The sequence below is a fragment of the Felis catus genome, chromosome B2 (assembly GCF_018350175.1).
Source record: "Felis catus isolate Fca126 chromosome B2, F.catus_Fca126_mat1.0, whole genome shotgun sequence".
In the NCBI taxonomy this organism is placed as follows: Eukaryota; Metazoa; Chordata; class Mammalia; order Carnivora; family Felidae; genus Felis; species Felis catus.
The window spans coordinates 81,362,395-81,381,248 of record NC_058372.1 but is presented as its reverse complement, the minus strand read 5'-3'; the positions used below and the strand labels follow the sequence as shown (position 1 = coordinate 81,381,248).

General features: G+C 34.7%; 2 long non-coding RNA genes across 4 annotated transcripts in view; both read right to left on the bottom strand.

The window, feature by feature from the left end:
* The window catches only part of LOC109499778, a 607,757-nt gene that overhangs the window by 233,691 nt on the left and 355,212 nt on the right, over nt 1-18,854 (bottom strand). The gene's annotated exons all lie outside the window — the stretch shown is intronic.
* The window catches only part of LOC123385465, a 49,469-nt gene continuing 45,729 nt past the window's right edge, over nt 15,115-18,854 (bottom strand). For both annotated transcript variants that reach the window (XR_006598035.1, XR_006598036.1), the window contains one exon: nt 15,115-15,600. This is a non-coding gene — a long non-coding RNA (uncharacterized LOC123385465). The remainder of the gene's footprint in view (nt 15,601-18,854) is intronic.

Here is an 18,854-nt window from a genome sequence, read left to right as displayed (position 1 = left end):
AGTGGTCTTTTCCACCACGTGATAGAGACCTCATTTGAAAATGAAGCCTTCAGCAAGGAAAGCAGAGTCTAGAGAGGCACAGAAACAGAGTCTTAGTTAGATGACCAGAGTAGCAAAATCTAGCTGTGCTTGGAACCAACATCTTGCCAAAACATGTCAGAAAAATCAGTAAATTCAATGTCTGTTAGCAATATGAGTTCAGTTAATAGCATTGCAACCTGAAGACTCAGGACTAAAATAGGAATCTATTCTTTATAAAACATGAAGATGAGAAAGGAAATCCAGAAAAGGAATGAGTGGTCTTCTTCCTATCGAAGCATACTTACTAACATTAAGGATTTGCCAGCCTTTTTTTTGTGGAAGTTGTTAGAGATTCCTGTCATTTCTTCTTCTAATCATTGCACCCTACCCCAATTCCTCTTCTAATAGAACTTTCTAGAGCCTGCTTCCTTATCTTGATGAATGAGCAGTTACAGGGCCCCCTGCCAGTCACAGCTGATTTTACCAGGACTAGGTAATTCACTATGAATATTTAATATCATATTCAAATTGGCCAATCCAATTCTCTTTCCTGAAAAATTGAAATGGTCTAGTCTCTGGTAATGCTTAGACTAAAAGGACATAATTCGTTGTGCACATTTTTGTACATGCTTATTAAAAAATAAATCAAATAAACAAGGAAAAAGCATGTTGCAGTGATAACAAAAAATGAAGCTAAATATCCAATATGCACCAAAAAGACACAGGAAAAAAAAATAACTTCCTTGGCCTCAGACTGCTATCATTCCATATGCTAGCTATAGTCCTCCTAAAGATCTGGCTACATTCAATATATTCTCCCTTTGCAACTTGAGTTAGTTTGAATGGGTTTCAACTACCTGCAGCCAAACAATCTCTGTCTGAAACATAACCCGTCTAGCGTATGTGAATTATTTTGAGATCCTTTAAAGAAAAAGCTAATTCAATTCAAAACATGAATAAACGTGTTCCCAACTTTTAGATTCAATTCATGCTTTAGGCAACCTCATCTTTAAGAAAAATCCCACAAAGGCAAATTCTCTTGCCTATACACTGTTTGCAGGTTGTCCATTTCAAATCCTTCATTTTTAGCTGTTTGGACATTGATGGAACCCATCAAATGATTCAAAGAGGGAAAGTGAAAAGCAGGTATAAGGACCATATTTTTAAAGAATGATCTCAGATGTACTTATGGGTACTTTTCACCAGAGTGATCCTTCTAAAGACCTAAACTGATCATGCCATTCCTGCTTCAAGTCCTCTCACAGTTCTCCATTTCCTTTAGTATAAAATGCAAACTTATAGATGCTTAGTGTCTGCCTACCTCTCAAATGCAAACTTATAGATGCTTAGTGTCTGCCTACCACTCAATTCTTCATGTAGACCTTACTAGCACTCCTCAAAGTCTTTCAACACAGTATACCTGATGCTAGAATAAAATGAACACATCCTTCTGGGGTTTAAAGGCATTGCCAAAAGCTGCTCTTGCAAGCACAAAATGTATATGAAATATTCATGTTGATTGCATAAATCTGTACATTCTATTCAGTAATATATACATAGGTGTTTGGGGATGTATTTCCCCAGAACTGGCAATCCATGGTGAGTTTTAAGACTGTCTTATTTGTTTCTCTATCCCTAATGTCTGTTAGAGTGCCCAGCATAGATTAGTTGTTCAATAAATATTTGTCAAATGAGTAAACAATAAACTCTTATTGGATGAATAAAGTTGGATCTGTTCTGTGGCCTTATATACCCTGGCACAGAACTCTGTATGACAGCTTAAGAAGAAGGGCTCTAGTCATTCTGAACTCCTTGCCATCTCCTGACTCTCCAACACACTCTTCAAGATACAATTAATTGTCATCTACTTGGAAGCTTTCCTCCACTACTCAAGAGAAGGTACCTCTGTATTCTGTAAGCACCACTGTTATGAAATTTAGTAGACTTTATTATAGTTATTTGTCTGCTTCACCGTCCTCCCTACAAGACTGGAAACTCCTGGAAGTGATGATTCATGCTTTGCTCCTTCAGTAGCACCAGCACCTGGCCTATGGCAGTCTTGAATGAATATTATGTTGAAAGAATAAGTGGGTGAATGACCCAGATTACCTGGAATAGATACATGGATGCCATCATTTTAGGTCTTTGCAAGTCACCACTAAATGCAAAAGCCAGCATAGTGAGGAACTGTAAAACCTAGGATAGATCTCCAGCCAAAATATCATTTGTTCCCTCTCCCTTACAAAAACTGAGAAAATGATGAAGTTATGACCACAAATAATTTAAAGGGACACCAGCTTTCTTAATCACACCAAGAACTACTATACCCTACTATTTATTCCACCTCAGTGGACCTTAAAACTAAGTAGTTATGAACTAAAAAAACAAAAACACCTCTCTTTCCTGATCCTTACCTTCAGCCACATGTCCTATTACTCATAGATGTCCAGTTACCCCTGCCAGAATTCATGCCTGATTGCAAAGAGATTTCAAACTTTATTCTTAGCACAGCTAAGCATTTAAATGTGCTAGAAAATTAAACACTAATGAATTTTTCTGACGTCCAAATATGTATCTTTGCTTTAGAAATACCAAAGGGAGAAAACAGAAGTTTATGTAGTGTGGGTCATGGACACATAGAATAAACAGCCAATCTCCAGTGCAGTTTGTACCCTACTCAATGTTCGGAAACCCTTCCAACATTACTGTGTCCTTTATAATCTATAACACTTTGGGGAATCTGAAAATTGTTTTGCTGCCAAAGCATAGAGGGGGAAGGAGAGGCAACATGCCAGCTCCTCTTAAAGCAAGCACAAAAGTGCCATTCTCCCATGCAGCAAAACAATAAGATTAGCTCTTTTATCACTAATTTTTCACTCTCCTTGCCTACTTTGTAAACACGGCATGGATGACTTTGCTCCTTATCAGCTGCAAACTGAATCTGCCTTTGTTGAAGCACAGTCAATCAGCAGGCGTTCTGTGCATACACTCAGTGATATACCCAGCTGAAAAAAGACAGACTTTCATTTTCCCTGGCAATATCAGGGAAAAAAAAAAAAAAAAAAAAAACAGAATGAAAAACAAAAAGAACTCTTCTGTACAGTATAACCTAGAGTTCATTTACTCCGCCAGACAGAATGAGATTAAAAACCAATGAAGGTCAAAGCTATTAACATTTGGATCAGAGGGCACTTTGCCTGTTAGGATCTAGTTAGACTGGGCCTTTGTAATTGCCCAGTTTGTTTCCAACATGTCATGTAAACACTAACATTAGCTAAAGCCTGGGTGGTCTCAGGCTCCACATAGGCAGCTCAAAGGCCAGCTTTATCTTTGATTAGCAACAAAAACATGCAACTCTTTATATACCAATTTGAATAGTCAATGAACCTCTTCATTTTTCCTGGTGCCACTTGGTTGTGACATTTCCAAATGGACCGTAATTTGATTTCCCTTTAGAACCCTTCTGCTGTACATTTTTTTAAGCATGTGATTGACAGCTTCCTTGCACACTAGGCAACTTTGAGGGCCAACACATTAGACTTAACAAAGGATGCCCTTGATCATCAGGAGAGACTAAGGAAATTTGAGTGCTAGTCCAGAAGTTAACCTTTTTTATTAAATTACTGTCAACACACCATGAAGCAGCTTCTTCCTCAAGCTCTGGCAGTAACATCTTTTCCTTTGCTCTTATGTTTCTCCCAAATTGTAGCTAAACTCTGAAAGCATTATCTAGACTAAACTTGCCACTCTCTACTCTTATTGACCTTTCCAAATAAGGAATGGAAAAGTTATATGTAACTTTGAATGAATGTTCAACCCTTCAAAAATAGCTGAGCAATATTTACATTTTTATTAATACTGAGATACGTAATGGAAGCTTTTCTACCTTTGATACCTTCATTTTCTTCTCTACCCACACGTACATAACTTAGTTCTCAAATCCCAAATCCTCCTGAAGCTTTCCCAGATTATATCCAATGTCAGCGGTCCTCTGATGTTATGAGTGCTTATGTATTAACTGGTATGGTTTACTATTGTTTCTTGTTTATATAAGAGTCTAAAATTATAATTATTTGTTAACTCCCATTTCTCCTGATAGATTCTGGGCTTATTAAGGTGGCCTTATTAAGGACAAACTCTGTGGTCCATCTTTTTTTATAACCAATATCCAGTGCTTGGAACTAACTTACTTAATGAATGAAGCTTTAGAAGAGTAGAGACCATTTCAAAACGAGTACTACTGTTTTACTCTCAATGGCACTCATGTTATTTAAATGAAGTATACATGGATGTATGTATTGACTACAAGAATGGTGTAACTATTTTTAATAAAATCTTATTTATGCTAACTCATTTGAGACATACAAAAATTCTACAGTCTAATTACCCTCTAGGTATTTTTTTAATTAATCTAATATTATTTGTTTATTGTTCTTACTACCTTGCTTTGGCTAGACCGTTTAATTACAATGAGACAAACTCCCAATGAAGCTAGCTTTAGAAATTGGGACTCTCAAAAACTACAGTCCACACTGAGGAAAACTGCAAAGTCAGGCATCTACCCCTGTTTCTGTCTTCACTTCTGCTTCTCAAGTAACTATTCCATGTTCTACTCCGCTTTTACATGGTACACCGCTGTCACCTCAACATTGTAGCTTCAGACCTTGAGTCTATATAATATTTCAGACCCTGAACCCAGAGAAATCTGAATTATTCTATTCATGTCCAAATCCAATTTGGGGGATGGAAAAACTAGTTGGCCCACTTTGATTTATGTTTCTATTTCTAGTCCAATCATTTACAGCAAAAGTCACAGGGAACATACACTACTCCTATCAAGGCTATGAGTGGAATATGTTCTCTGAGAAGGGAATGGAAGAAGGAAAAAAAATAATAATAATAAAAGTCATCTCCATTACACATATTTCTGAACATTTCTAACAATCACAAGAAAATCTGAATTCACTGTTTTATTATGTGTTAATCCAACCAATTGTTATTGAGCATTGACTGCTCAAAGTTCTAAGATAGGTTTCAGATACCAAGGGGACTTGTAGACTCAGAGCAAAAGACATACATACTTCAGTGGGAAATCAGACTTGGAAATAAATAATTAAAATACATTGTGATGTGATAAAAAGTACTGCCAGGTTTTCAACAAATAGTATTAGAACATTTGGATCTTCATATGCAAAGGAATAAACTTCAGCCTAAACTTTGCATTACATATTAAAATGAACTCCAAAAGGATCATAGGGCTAAACAAAAAATGTAGGATTATGAAAGATTTAGACAAAAACAGAAGAAAACCTTCATGAACTGGAGCTAGGCAAAGAAGTTTATATATGACACCAAAAACATGGTCCTAAAAGAAAAAAATGATAAACTGAACTTTTGCTGTGCAGAAGATACTCCTAAGAAAATGAAAACACAAGTTAGAGACTTGGGAATAAATATTTACAAATTACAAGTCCAATAAAGGACTTATATTCAGATCACATCAAGAACTCTCAAAACTTGATAGTAAAAAATAAATAGATTCAATCTTTTAAAAAGGAGGGGCATAAGACTTAAATAGACACTTCACCTAAGAGAATCTATGGATCAAAAAAACCATGAAAATATGTTTAACATTAGTAGTCACTGAAAATTGCTTAACATTAGATAATCCATTAATGTAAAGATAAAAAAAAACACATCATCTCAATTGATGAAAATTATTAATTTAATTTAATACTTCTTCACAATGGAAAATCATAATAAACCAGCATTAGAAGGAAAATCTGGGAGAGTGAGGTCAGCATCATGGCAGGTACATCATGATGAGACATTCCTTTATTCTCTCCCCTTCGATTTACAGCTAATCATATCCATAACCAAAAAAAGCACCTCACCACAATGTACCAGGACACCTGAGAGATCAAACCACCTGTGCCCCTGGGAGTGGGTAGTTGGACCATGGAGGAGACAAAGCAGAGCTGATGGTCACAGAGAAGGCAGGAGCAGGTCCTGCAGCAGGACAGTATGACCTGTCTAGCAAGAGGAGGTGAAGGGTGAAAGTGTGTGTGAGGGTCTGCCTGGCTGTATGTTCTGCAGCTGAAGAGATCTATAGCTCTGTCTGAGAAGACACAGCAGTGAGTGGGGGAGAAAAAGAAAAGGGAAGTAGGCAGACAAAGAAAACTGAAGGAAAGTGTCTCCTGCTATCTGTCCAGGGATTCTGGCAAGAGGACTTCTCATGGACCTCTGTAACCTACATCCCCACACCCTCACACGAGCTTCCCCCTATTAGGTCATGGGCGTACCCAAAGTCTGAGTCACTAAGTATACACTTCCTGCCACTCTGACACTGTCTTTTTTACTCCATCAACTTTTTTTTTAATAGAAACCTTCCTAACCTTAGCAGCAGTCAGCTGTGGTAAGAGAAAAAAAAAAAAAAAACTGCTATAGCACCACCTTCCTAAAAGCAAAAGGAAGGCTCCTAATTATCTGGTTGACTATTATAATCAAAATAAACAAATTCTTGCCTAAATAAGAAAAGTGTTCACTACTTCAAATGTGAGAGCAGAGGTAATTTTTATCAAATACAATGAAAAATCACAGTAGTATGTTATCACAAAAAGACAATGACAATTTTCTAGCAACTCAACCAAAGATGTGGAATAATGTAATCTGATAAAGAATTCAAAATAGCTGTTCTGAAGAAATACAATGAGCTACAAGAAAACTCAGAAAATCAATACACTGATTTCAGGAATAAAATTACAAACAGAAGGAACACTTTACCAAAGAGATTAAAATCGTAAAAGAGAACAAATCAGAAATTCTGGAGTTGAAGAACTCAACAAATGAGATGAAGAAAACATTAGAATGCTTTGGAAATAAAACAGATAAGATGGAAGAAAGAATTAGTGAGCTGGAAGATAGGAATCTAGAAATGATTCGGGTGGAAGAGGAGAGAGAACAAAGATTTTTAAAACTTGAAGAAAGCTTGTGAAAGTTAAGAGACACCACTAGAAAAGTCAACATAAGAATAATGGGTATTGCAGAAGAAGAGAAGAAGAAGAGGACAGAGTTTATTCAAAGAAATAATAGCTTAGAACTTCCCAAATCTGGGGAAAGAAATGTATATATAAGTCCATGATGCTAATAGAACACCTTATTATCTCAATGAAAAAAGATGTTCTCTATGGCAGAATATATTAAAACTGTCAAAAGTCAATGATAAAGAATTTTAAAGAGCCAGAGGACAAAAGACAGTAACCCACAAAGGTATTCTCATGAGGCTATCAGCAGATTTCTTAACAGAAACTCCACAGGACACAAGAGAGTGAAAGGACATATTCAAAAAATGAAAAGATAAAAATTGCCAGCCAAGAATACTCTATCCAACAAAGTTATCCTTCAGATATGAAGGAGAAAGGAAGAATATCCCAGATAAACAAATCTCAGGAGGTTCATTGCCACTAGACCTGCCTTACAAGAGATATTGAAAGGAGCTCTTCAAGCTGAAACAAAACGATCAAAGCATACAAAACTCTGATTAAGATGCTAAATAGTCAGAACTAGAATACTGCAACTCTTTATTAGAATAGTATATTAAATTCTTAACTATAGCATAAAGGTTAAAGAAAAATAGAATTAAAAATAATAATAACTTACATAATTTTGTAACAGAACCACAGCATAAAGAGATAAATTGTGACATCAAAAAAATAATACAAGAGAAAGAATAAAGAGGTAGGACCTTTATGGGACAGATAAAGATAAATTGCTACCATCAGAAAAAAAGGTCTATTTTATCTATGAGATGTTTTATGTAAATTTAATGGTAACCACAAAACAAAATCTAGTGCAGAGACATAAAACGTTAAAAAAGAAAGGAGACCAAGCAAATCATTATGGAAAACCACCAACTTACAAAGGTAGACAGAAACAGAAGAAAAAAATGGAAAAACAAAATAACTAGACTGCAAAAGATGAAATGGCAGTAGTAAAATCTTACATAATTAATAATCACCCTAAATGTAATGGATTGAACTCACCAATCAAAAGGCACAGTGTGGCTGGATTATTTTTAAAAAATTCAACTATATGCTGCCTATAGGAGTGTCATCTCAGTTCTAAAGACACATAGGCTCAAAGTGAAAGGATAAAAGACGATATATTCCAAGCAAATGGAAACTAAAAGGAGGCAGATGTAGTCATACTTATATCAGACAAAATAGACTTCAAACCAAAAATGGTAACAAAAGACAAAGACAATCATTATACAATGATAAAAGGATCAGTACACCAAGATATAACTATAAATATATAGGATCCCAACACCCAAGCACCAAAATGCATTAAGCAACTAATAACAGATGTTAAGGGATTTAATTCATTTGATTCTGCATCCTGACGTGTCTGATCAGTTTTCACTGAATGTTGCACATTGTGGATACACTTTTGGAGAATCTCTGAATGACATCTCATTCTCTAGGGAAGATGCAAATTTCTTCCGGCTCATAGTTGGAGTTTCAGAGTTGGGCTGCCCAATCCAATCACAAAATGAACTATTTCAAGGCTGTCTCAGGCTTTGCAACTGCCTTGATTCTTAATTCTAGGGTGTAGCTTCCAGAAGTCTTAACTGAAAGCATTAGGTATTTACCAGTATCTTTGGTAGAATTCAACTAGAAAACCACTGATGCCTACTGTTTTCTCAGTAGAACATGATTAAAATACTAATTCAAATTTCATGATAATATCTCTATTTAAAACTTACTTTTTCATCTTATGTCAGTTTTTTTAAAAAAATTTTTTTTCAACGTTTATTTATTTTTGGGACAGAGAAAGACAGAGCATGAACGGGGGAGGGGCAGAGAGAGAGGGAGACACAGAATCGGAAACAGGCTCCAGGCTCCGAGCCATTAGCCCAGAGCCTGACGTGGGGCTCGAACTCCCGGACCGCGAGATCGTGACCTGGCTGAAGTTGGACGCTTAACCGACTGCGCCACCAAGGTGCCCCATATGTCAATTTTTAATACATGATTTTTCCCCAGGAATTTCCCCTATTCTGTTTTCAAATTTATTGAAAATAAAATTATGTTTAGTATTCTATTATTATCTTTTTATCTCTTCTAGAGTTTTTTAATCCCTCTTCCATTCCATATATATTCATATTTATATTTATTTATATTTGTCTAAATTTAATCTATATCACTCCTGAAAGGCCTAAAGAATATTTTCATATCAGGAAGGTTCACATTCACTTCTTCATGATATATATACGTATATCTCTCTTTTTCGTTTTTTACTTTGATCAATCTTGCTAAAGATTTGTGTAAAGATTAGTCTTCAAATGACCAATTTGGTTCTGTTGTTCCATACTATGTGCCTTTGTTTTCCATTTCTTTTTTTTAACCTACTTTTATCATTTCTCTCATTCTACTTTCTCTAGGCTTATTCTGGAATTAATTTTCTAACTTCTAACATTGACAACTTGGCTTATTAAGTTTCAGCTGGTTTTTAATTGACTAATATAAGCATTTAAGGCTATAAATATTCCTTGAAACACACTTAGATATACCCAAAAGTTATAAAATAAAATATTTTCATTAATATCCAGCTCAAAGTATTAATTTTTGTGTTTTATTTCTTATTTGAATAAATTTTTTAAAAATTGTTTATTAGTTTCATAAGTATGGACTTGCTTATGGGTATCTCTTTTTTGCTGACTTTTAGCTTAATTGCATTTTGATCAGAGAATTTTATCTATGTGATACCAGTTTTTTGAAGTATGTTGAAATTTGCTCTATTGCCTAGTGTATGGTTATTTTTTTTTTAAGTTCCATGTTTGCTTGAGAAAATACAAATGCTATAACTGCAGTTTCATTAAATCCATCCTGTTAATTGACTTGTTCAAATATTTTATAAATTTACTGAATTTTTGGCCTACTGGTCATGGAGAGATGCTTTTGAAATTCCCTGCTATAATAATGGACTTTTAAGTTTTTATCTTATATGTTTGGAGGCTCTTTTATTAGGTGCTGTAAATTTAAAATTCTCAAATCCCTCTGGTGAATTGAACCTTATATTCTTGTGTGATTATCCTTTTATTCCTATATATGATTTTGGTGTTTATATCTCCTTTTTCTTTTTTTTTTATTTGAGAGAGAGAGAGCGAGAGAGAGAGGGAGAGAGCACAACAGAAAAAAAGAGAGTCTTAAGCAGGAACCATGCTCAGCACAGAGCCTGACATGGGGTTCAATCCCATGAGCCTGGCATCATGACCTGAGCCAAAATCAAGAGTCAGACACTCAACAGACTGAGCCGCCCACACACTCCTATATCCACTATTTCTAATGGTAATTTAGATATCTCAACTTTCTTTTGGTTTATATTTTCTTGGTTTATATTATTTCTCTTACCTCAGGTTTTATGTAATCTTATTTTTAGGAGCATCTCACAAAAAGTATATAGTTCAATATTTTTGTATACCATTTGACAATCTCATATAATTGGTGAGTTTAATGCAATTTATTTATATATTTGAATTTTTTCTATTATCATATATTGAATTTTTGATTTGCCATGACTTTTTACTTCTTTTTTTGGATTCTGTTTTTTGTATTTTTCTTATTATTTTTGCCTTTGCTAATTTGGAATTTATACATACTATTTCTATTCTACTGGTTATGCTTGATATTTTTCCATGATATTTGGAAAAACAAAGTCTATTGTTAATGTACGTTTCTACCCTTCTTCCAAAAATTACTTGGATTTTAGAGTAACATAACTTGATTTAAACCCCTAGATTACATGCTCGTATTGTTTATTACTTTAAAATTTTTTTTTCAGCATTTTTATTTATTTTTGGGACAGAGAGAGACAGAGCATGAACGGGGGAGGGGCAGAGAGAGAGGGAGACACAGAATCGGAAACAGGCTCCAGGCTCCGAGCCATCAGCCCAGAGCCTGACGCAGGGCTCGAACTCACGGACCGCGAGATCGTGATCTGGCTGAAGTTGGACGCTTAACCGACTGCGCCACCCAGGCGCCCCTTGTTTATTACTTTAAATAATATCTTTTTTAGTGTTATTATTTTAATTTCAAAAATTATTTCGGATTGCTATTTGTTCTTCTTATTCACTGTTGCTTTAGCAAACTCTGTTTTAGCTATCTGAAAATGTCTTTATTTTACCCTAGCTCTTGGAAGATATTTAGCTGGTTACAGAATTTTAAGGTTCAGAGTTATTTTCTCTAAGTATTTTTATGCATTATGTCTTTTTTTTTTTCATTGCCCTTTTGCTACTGAAATCTCCTTTAATTCTGCCATTGCTTTGTTAGGAATTTTTCTTTTGTCTCCATTTGTTTTTAACTTCTTTTTGCCTTTATTATTCTGCCTTTTTACACTGTGGTGATCTAGGTGTGGTTTTCTTTTTATCTATCCTTTATTTATACCTAATTGGTGTACAGTGTGTTTTATATAAATGCATTTATATCTCTTATTAGACATTATTCCTTCACATATGCACTACCTATTCTCCATTTTTTCTTCTTCAGGAACTCACCAATTAGTTATATGTTAGACCACCTTTGCTCCATTTTTTTTATTTCTCCTTCATACTTTTCATTTTCTTATTTCTCTGTGTTGCATTATGGGTATTTTCTTCTCTCATCTATCTTAGTTGTAATTCTTCCTTAGCTTTCTCTAATCAACTGCTAAACTCATCTATTTTGTTAATACTGATAATTGTAATATTTTTTAGAATGTCTTTTTGGTGATTTCCCAAATTTACCTGATCATGCTTGATATTCATTTACTTCTGGCTCTTTTATTTCAAAATCATCTCTTAGTTCCTAAAATATTTCATAAATAATTATTTCATTACCTGTATCTAATCTTTCAAATATTGGTAGTCTTTGTAAAACTAAATCAGTAGTTCCCTTTTCTACTGAATCTGCTGTTAGTGGATTATTTTTCTGTATATTTGGAAATTTAAAAAAAATTTTTTCTAACATTTATTTATTTTCAAGAGACACAGAGAGAGTGTGAGTGGGGGAGGGTCAGAGAGAGAGAGGGAGATACAGAACCAGAAGCAGGCTCCAGGCTCTGAGCTGCCAGCACAGAGCCCGACATGGGGCTTGAACGCACCAACAGTGAGATCATGACCTGAGCTAAAGTCGGATGCTTAACTGACTGAGCCACTCAGGTGCCCCAAGTATATTTGGAAATTCTTAATGTTAAATTTATATTTGTCTAAATTTAATCTACATAACTCCTGAAAGGCCTGAAGAATATTTTCATATCAGGAAGGTTCACATTAACTTCTTGGTATCTTGGGATACTACCACACTTAAGCCACATGAGTGAATTGCTCCAATTATGGATTGTTTTGTCTATGAGGTAGCATAAAATCAAATCCCTGACTTACATGAACTGGGATTTGGCAAACAGGATTCTTGGTCATCTTCACAGGCTGGCAGACATTTGGCTTATATCCTTTCCTATATCTATAGGCTCTTTATATGTCCTAGCCCTATGTATATGTCCCAGGTAGACTCAGCTTCTCCCCACTGCCTTGGCTGAGCCTAAGACTTAGTCCTCTCTCACTTCAAGTGACTACTAATCTCCACAATTCTGGTTTCTTGGTATTAGCTTTTGCCTGTTCCTCATCCGTCCTGGCAGCACAAACTGCTGCATCAGTGTTTTCCTGCCTGTTTACCTTTAGCTTTTCTTCAGGTTTTTCTGGTTGCCATAGATTTTCTTAAACTTTTTTGCAGGCTTGGCAATACATTTTAAGTCATATTTGTTGTAATTTATTCTGACTTTTTTGCGTTAATGCAAGTCTTTATGGAATGCTTTGCCATTGATACTGCCAAAATCAGTTGGGTGAGTTCTTATCACTTTTTAAAATCTATCGAGTCCACTAATACTTTAAACTTTTGCTGATATTCCTTGGGCACTTAAAAACGTGTGTTTTTGAAGATTCACTGTTTAATATATAATTAGACCCATCCTATTCATTATGATATTTAGGTTTCTTACATCCATACTTTTTGTCTACTTGATTAGCCATGAGATAACATCAGTAAGTTAATATCTCCCACTGTGAATGTTTCTATACATTACTCCTTGAATTTCCTGTCATTTGTGTTTTATTAATGTTGATACTATGTTATTTGGCACATAGATCTTCATTGTAAATTCACCCTTTACAAAATTCCCTTCATGTTTTTTAATGCTTTTTCACCTAAATTTAATGCAATTTAGTATTAAAATTTTAATTTCCCACCCTGATTTTTTTTCTTTTTGGTACTTCCTTACAATGCTTTTGCTCATCCTTTAATATCCAGTTTTTCTTGCTTACTTGGTCTTCCTTGTATGCAGACACAGTTGGATTTTAGTTAACTACACTTAAATCTTTCAGTCTCTAAAAATTTTTTTTTCCAAGATGATTATTTTTTCCTTTTAGGATTTCCTTATTTACCACTCAGTTTTTTTTTAAATATGATATAGAGAGGTTACCATGTATTAAAGTTGTATATATACAATATCATCATTTTAAACATACATTTTATCTTTCCCTGTTAATCGGGAAGAGTCAAATTTAATCTCTTATAAATTCATAGTTTCAGTGAAACAGTCCAGTATCTTCTCTATTTTATTAGATCATATCATGATAGAAAAGCTGAGACTATTGCTCTGAACCACAAGAAAGCAAGATTGCCTTGAGTACAAAAGGTACATCCATGTGGGGCACCTGGGTGGCTCAGTCGGTTAAGCGTCCGACTTCGGCTCAGGTCATGATGTCATGGTCTCTGAGTTCGAGCCCTGTGTCAGCCTCTGTGCTGATAGCTCAGAGCCTGGAGCCTGCTTCAGATTCTGTGTCTCCTTCTCTTTCTGCTCCCTCCCCTGCTCATGCCCTGTCTCTCTCTGTCTCAAAAATAAATAGAAACATTAAAAAAAAATTGTTAAAGGTACATCCATGCAATGCACTCATTACATAATAATTAGTAAGTCAATTCAGTGTTACTGATTAAATTGGGACAAATATATTTTGACGTATTTCTTAATTCCGGGTCTTAATTCTTATTTCTGTTTTTGGAATATTTCATTTGTATTATCTGAGGATCTTTCATATAAAAATGTTGTTTTTCTTTCTGATTCTTATAATTTTTATGCCTCTGATTGCTTTTATAATTTTCTGGTGATTCATGGTCTCCATCTTTACTCTCTATTATTCTTTGCCTCACCAATATGTTAAGCTTGTTTTATGTTTCTGCCTAGAGAATGCTATATGATTGAGTGTGTTTTCTCATATACTTCCCAAGTCATTTACCCAAAATTTATTTTGACCTTTATTTCAATTCTATAGTTCACAGCCATTGCTTTACTCAATAAGGAAGATAGAGCTTATGGAATTTATTGACCAAGAAGTAAAATTTTAAATACTGATTAATGAAATTCCTATATTATTTTCTTGTTATCTCTTCCCCAAGAATTCAAACAGTTATTAAGAATGTTTATATATATAAACTATCCAGGATAGTTATTAAGAATGTAAATTATAACTTGGTCAACCCAAGCCTATCAGATCTAACACAGAAACATTGGAAAGATTACTGTATTTTGGAAAACTTCAAAGTCTACTATGAATTTTGGCTTCATAGGAGAGTATTTCTAATTTCCATCTACTATCCTTAAACTGAGGAAAAGAAGACAAGGTAAGAGCTAAAAAAAAAATATGTCTGAGATTTTCCTAGCCAATGCTTTTTTCCCTATGAAACATAGACATTTTCTTCTTTGAGATTAGAAACATTTTCTAACATATTTTCTGTTAACTTTTAAACTAAGTTGTAGGTTAACAATGAGGGAATTCTGTTTGATCACAGAGTACTCAATATGTAGTCTATATTCAGATTTAATATTTTAAGTCAGACATTAGACCTGAAAGGATCCTTGAATGTCATTTAGCCCAACCTTCTGCACAGTAAATCTGAGGTAAATGACTAATAATAAAGACATGGTTGAGGTTACATTTCTAAAGAAATTTTATAAAGAATAATCATTATAAGTATGTGAGCAAAGATTTAAACACCTAGTTCTCTATTATCTTTTCCAGATCCAGTTTAATTTTCCTATTACACAAAAAGGCCAATGTCAACAGAAATTGTAAGAATAAAGAAAAGAACCATCATCCAAGAAATCTGAGCAGAACTTAAATCCCCCAAACTACTATAGACTTGGATCACATATGTTCTCAGTATTTCCAGGGAGATTGTGCCTAACACATTTCTCTAAAGCTGATAATGGGCAGGCATCCATAGTTTAAAGGAAAAAATTCTGAAATAAATCATGTTATGGGCATTAAGGGCAAACAATATTCTCTTAAAATGAGGCAAAATTTTTAATTCGATTCCTGAATTTCCTCTCAACATGGCCACATGGACTTGCAGCACCATTAGTAAGGCATCATTCTTTCAGATGACAGGAAAATGTTCATTCTGGTGGCCTCTAGGCACCTTAGTTCCCATGTTTCTGTCAGAGGCTGAAGTTGCTTGATGAATTCCAGAAGTTGTACCTAGCAGTCTATATCTATAATACGATAAGAGAAACATACAATGATGGCTATTCATAGTAATGTTGTAAGAGATTCTGTTTTTACCATTTCTGCTGTTAAATTACTAAGTGGTTCTCTACACTTTTTAGATGCCTATGAGTCAAGTACTTCTGCCTTAAATCTTTTTCATTAGAATCATTTTGAAGCAAGTTTTAAAAAGAAAATAGGGACAACAGGAATTTCTATTAATTTTGAAGACTTAGGCAACATTGTGAAATGGATAACTGATTCCTGCCTTCAACATCTGTGACCTAGCTTTATCTTTTTTGTTTGTTTGTTTGGTGTTTTGTGTTACTTTCACCTATCTTCCCCTTATTACTTTCTCTCCCTTTAGAACAGACTTATGTAATATTCTCCCAGGAAACACTTTCACTCCCTCATCCATTAAACATGTTCTTTGAGAAGGATTTGGTAAACCATTTACCCTGAAGTATAAAGGTCAGGTAAGGTTTAGTGTGCCAACCTCCCCTAAAGGCAGTGGTTAAATTAGAATAAGAAAAGCAACATTTCCAGCTAAGTGTAATATAAATGACTAAAGTTCTCATTATGGAATGCTACATATAAGACAAAACCTATATAATTCTTGGAAAAGATAGAGAGGTATTTCAGTACCCCCAGAATACAACTGCTTGTTGCTAGGTCAACAATATTACTAATAGATAAAAGTTGTATATTAGTATGTGAAAATGAAGAAATCAACAAAAATGTCCTCTCCAATTCTGAATTTGAAAAAGCAACAACAACAAAAACAAGCTAAGGAATATTATCAGTCTTTGGAATCAAGGTTCAGTCCCACACTTTTTTATTTCTAGAATGAACAGTCTCAAAAATGTCTATAATGGGCTTTGAGATGAGGTCAAGAATGAGGCCACACACACTGTTCCCCATTTCTAGCTGTGAATTGTGCTATATATTCACATGTACCTCTTCCCACAGAGGTCTGAGGTGAAGCAGGCTATATTTTGACATGGTACTGTGGGATATAAAACAAGTATGGAAAATATATCCAAAGATATTTAGCTCAATAAATTAGTTCTTCTCTGAACACTCCCTTAAGAAGTGGAAAAATATATACTAAATATGCTTTATGGTCCCAAAACCTTAGTTTACTGACTCTAAATAATAACTATGTGTATTGTTCTTTATGGCACTTTCATACAAGAATGTATAAATAATTTTCAAGCACTAATTCATTAATCCTTGGACACCTAAAGAGGGGCTGGTGGGGAGAAAACTGGGGTTGTGAGAAACGCATGATAAATGTGCTCTCCTGGGGTATTTAAGTTTCCCAGCGCTGATTTCATTTTTGCCTTGAAACATAAAATAGCATATGAGTCCTGCTTCAACTAAAAGTAGGAACAAGAACAGCCCCTTATTGCTAGCTTTAAACAAGTCACTTTGATCCCTGTGTCTGAGCTATGTACACCTCTGAAATAGCAGGATTTTGTAAAATGTGTCCAAATTTCATCAGGCTTTGATGTGTTCAGATGAACTAAATTATTGAAAAAGCATTTGGTCCCTGGAGGTGTTCTCAAATGGGTACCAAAATTTCATCTTAGAATGTATATGGAAATTACACATACCCATTGTAACATAAAATTATGAGTGGGAAGAGATAGTACTAAGAAATGATCAATATACACAAATGATAGCATTCCCAAACACCAGCACATGCAGATTACATAATTTTCTCAGCAGGTGAAAAATGAAAATGTGGGGTTCCTTGTTCAAAAAACAAGGGGAAAAAAGCTTCTTTCTTTGGCAGTCTCTTTTTTGACCTACGATTATGGTTTCTATTGGCTATAATGTCTTACTCTCTTGGGCATGTGGATACTCCTATGGAGAGTGTAGACCCTCAGAAGCACTTCAGATCCCTGCCCAGCAATTCAATGCTCAAGGTGCAAGGGAAGACCTAATTCTTCCCACATCCAGGCCCCACCTGGGGCTGAGGGTGGTAGCAGTAGCTAAGCAATGGCAAGGATGCCACCAGGCAATCACCTGTCCTAAAGAGGCAGAAAGGCAAGGCAGGAGCATGCACTGTGAGCCATCTAAGCTCCGGATACAAGCTCTATTTTCTACCAGGCTTGACTTATTAAAACACAACTCCAAAGGTAAAATTATTAAGAATCTCAAGACAAGCTCCACAGAACTTTAACTCTGGGTATAGGGCCACCTTCTGAGCAACTACACTAGTTGCTTGCCCATGAAGCTAGCCCTGCACTAGCAGTAATCAATTAGAAAGCTAAAAGAAAAGGAATCGTATCCCCAACAAAAATAACAACTTTGAATTACTTGCAATTAACACCAAAGGTGTACAAGAGATTTTTACAGAAAAAATGGTATAATGCTATATTGAAAGACATGAATTAGGACCTGAATATGCAGAGTGATGTATGATATTAATGGATGAAAAGATGACTGTTAAGACATGAAGTCTATAAATTCAGCCAGTCTATAAATTGAAGGCACTACCAACAGGATTTTTATGTATAATTAGGTATACTGATTTTTAAAACTCATATGGAAGAGGAAAGTCTGATAATATCAAAGTTAATTCAGATAAAGAACAAAAAGAGAGAAGGATCTTCCATATCAGATTTCAAGACATAAACTTTTTATTTATGCAGAGAAAGAGTCAATGAAACCAAAACCTATATAGAAACTTGACATATAGCAAGGTGGCACTACAATTCAATGGGGATTATGCAACAAATGGTAATGAAACAAAGGGACTTTTATCTACAAAAGTATTAGTTTAGAGTCTTATCTCATACCATACACTAAAACAATTTTATTCAGTAGCTTCTGTCTCTTAGCATATTGGGTTCAGGGCAAAAGCGGACTCTGCTCTCAGTCTGGATGGGTTTTTTGTTTGTTTGTTTGTTTGTTTGTTTGTTTGTTTTTGTGGGGGTTTTTTGGTGAACACATGGGATAAGGGACTAGAAGTATCAAGAGAGTACTAGACCAAGAGTCAAGTCACCAAAGCAGGAAAAATAAAAATTTTTCATTGCTATAAGAAAATATACGGAGTAAAGTTATGATATCAGTGTATGAAATGATTTTTTTAAATCAAAACACAAAAACAATTTATAAAGGAAAAATTAAGATTGGCTATTTCAGAATTTAAAACCAGAAAGTTAAGGCAAGACACTGACTGAGGGTAGACATTTACAATGCCTCTAATTGATAAAGGATTGGAATCCAGAAAATATAAAGAATTTATATATAT